Source organism: Akebia trifoliata, chromosome 3, assembly GCF_017979445.1.
Source record: "Akebia trifoliata isolate Shusen 1 chromosome 3, ASM1797944v1, whole genome shotgun sequence".
Taxonomy (NCBI): Eukaryota; Viridiplantae; Streptophyta; class Magnoliopsida; order Ranunculales; family Lardizabalaceae; genus Akebia; species Akebia trifoliata.
In genome coordinates this window covers 27,007,936-27,011,186 of record NC_141377.1, presented here as the reverse complement: position 1 = coordinate 27,011,186, position 3,251 = coordinate 27,007,936, and positions in this window count along the sequence as shown.

The following is a 3,251-nucleotide window of genomic DNA, read 5'->3' as shown; positions in this document are numbered from 1 at the left end:
TGGCATTAGGGAGAGGTATGTATGGAAAATCGTGTAAATGGGTCATTTTTTACATAAGTGGGTTGGATCTTCCAACTCATATTGGTTGAGTATTAGATGGAGTTAAAGGGTGTGGTGTTCGTTAGAATAATGGTTATGTCAAAGGGATAGTTGTGGATATTTTGAGAAGATGGAGGAGATAGTAACAAGTGTCCAAAGAGATATGGGGGTGTATGTTAGGTGAGTTGATTAAGGAGAAAGGGAGTGGATTAACTTGTTTTGGAGAGAATGATGGGGGTAGGTTATGACATGGGTGTGGGTTGAGGTGTGAGTTGGTTAGCTTTTTGAGAATGATGATGAAATTGGGTAGATGAATTTGGTAGGTGAGTGGTGATGGTGACAAATGTCCCTCTTAATGATCAAGGGTTGCATGGATCTCAATTGGCTATGATCATGGACATGGGTATAAATAAGGACATGGATTTGGGTTTGGACTTGAGTAGGGGTTTGATTAGAATGGACATTTGCATGTTGGGCTTAGGTGAGAGATTATTTTTAGAATTATCTTAAGTTTAGGGTTGGGGTTAGGCTTAAGGGTGGGTTAGTTTTAAGATGGGGCTAAAGTGGGACTTGGGGTGGTTGAGGATTGGTGGGCCTTAGGTGGGCTTAAAAATGGGTTCGAGATTTGACGACAAGTTCAAGGTTAGAGTGGTGAGGGTTTAAGAAGGTGGTGGGCTTAGAAACCTTATTGTGGGTCTATGAGGCTTTTAAAGGTCTTAGGATCTTTTGATTTGATCAAAATACTGAATTTTGAATATTTGGGCTCTTAGGCCTATTGACAGGTTTTTGTTAGAAAAATGATTTGTTTTTTATCCTTTCGAGTGTGAGCCGTTCAAATTGGGGTGTCTACACTTAAATAATACAATGTTGAGATCATCAAAAAATGGAATCTCCTTCCAAAATTTTTGTTTCAAAATATTTTGTCCATCACTTCATAATATGATTTGGGATATGCATTGCAATTGTTCAAGATGTCATTTTATAATCATTCTAGTAGAACTAATTTTATTTTTCAAAATTAGTGATGAACAAAAAATAATTGTGATATAAATAATTCTTTTTTTGAAGAATTTTTACTAAGAAATTAATGATAAACTCACCCTTTATATAAAAACAACATTGCAATCATTTCAATATGAGAGAGAGAGAGAGATCAAAGATGAATTATTGTTGTTTAAATTAATTTCTTTTATTTTGTTTAGATAGTAATCTACCATATATATATATATTTTTAAATAACTAATCTGACAAGTAATTGCCAAATGTCACTAATATCCCTTATAATAATTCTAAAACGTCCCCTAAATCTTACCATTGATTCCTAATTGATTTGGACAATGGTTGAAAATGCGAAATAAACACATGTTTATTTGCTATTAAAATGAGAAGAGGATGAGTTTCTTATTAAGTTGGAATCCACATTAATTACTTTTAATTAAATTACAAACTTGGTTAAATATATAACGTATTTACATTATAAAAATATCCTTAGATAAATACATTTATTCATTAAAAGGTGGATTAATTAATATTATTTAAATTAGAACACTTAGTTAAATATATAATGTATTTACTTTATAAAAATATCTTAGATAAATACATGTATTCATTAAAAATTAATTTATCTACGATATGTTAGAATAAGGAGAGAAGGGTGAGTAGTGTTACCTAAATCCATATTATATAAAAAATTTCAGTACAAAAATAATCCTGGATAAATAGTTTAATATAGGGAAAATTACTTAATTTTCCCTAGCACTAATTTTTCTTTTAATTTAGTATTTGACTTTTGCGGGATATCAAAACAATCCATTTAGTAAATTCCTCTTTTCAAAATAGTCCCTGAATGCCACTCTAGACATTTCTCATGATTGAAATGTAGATATTGCCTAACCATTCAAACTCACCATTTTCATTTAAAAAAATTGGATTTCTAACATCCTAATTAAGTTTTGGAGACTCTATTCCGATGAAAATGATTTGAGAAGGAAGAAGAAGTCATTTTCAAGGATTTTTTTTTAGTATTTTGAAGATTTATCTAAAAAACTAGGGCTTTTGCAATTCTTTTGTTTCATTTTTGGATAAAAATCAATTAATGATGATTCTTCTGGTTTGAAGTCATCTACACAAGTTGTTATGTCAAGTTTTAAGTCGATCTTTCTATGTATTTTACTATAAAAAAATGAAAACAGATGGGTTTTACAGTGTCTAGGTTGATAATTTTTATTTTTGAATTCAGTATTTTTATTGTTGAGATTGACATTTCTTTTATTTATTGTCAACCTTATCAATTTTATTTGTTATCGAGCTCACCTATTGTCGAACTCAACAATAATTTAAAAAAATGTCAGCCTAGACAATAAAAATAATAAACTCAAAATAAAAAATATTGACCTCAACGCTATAAAACCCACTCCTTTTCATTTTTTCAAGTTTTTCCAACTAAAATACATAGAAAAAACAACTTAAAACTTGACATAACTACTTGTGTAAAAGATTTCAAGCCAAAAGAACCATCCTTGATTGATTTTTATCCAAAAAGAAAGTAAAATAAAAGAAAAATCCTAGTTTAAATCTTCAAAATGCTTGAAAAAAAAAAAAAACCTTTGAAAATGACTTCTTCTTCCTTCTCAAATTTTTTTCATTGAAATAGAGTCTTCAAAACTTGACCGGGATGTTGGAAATCCAATTTTTTTTTAATGAAAATGGTGAGTTTGAATGGTTAGTGCAATTTTGACATTTCAACCATGAAAAATGTCTGGAGTGAGGTTAAAGGACTGTTTTAAAAAGAGAAATTTACTAAATGGACTATTTTGATAACCCGCAAAAGTCAAGGACTAAATTGAAAGAAAGGTTAACGCTAAATACCATTAAGTAATTTTTCCTTTAATGCATTTGAAATAACTTATCAATATTATGTAAAATAAAATAATTTTTTGGAAAATACTGAAGTGACAATGCATGACACTATGTTAGACATTATGCTGACGTGGAGGTGCATACCAAACTATATAATTGTTCCTCGAGATATGAGTCAAAAATATATGGTTTTGTGCACACCTCCATGTAGAACTGGCAATGGGTTAGATAATACATGTCCAACCGACTCATTTGACCTGAATAAATCAGATATGGGCAAGGTTTTTCTATCTGATTCAAATTTGGATAATATTACCCAATACCCACTATCCAAAAGTTTTGTAGAGTCGTGT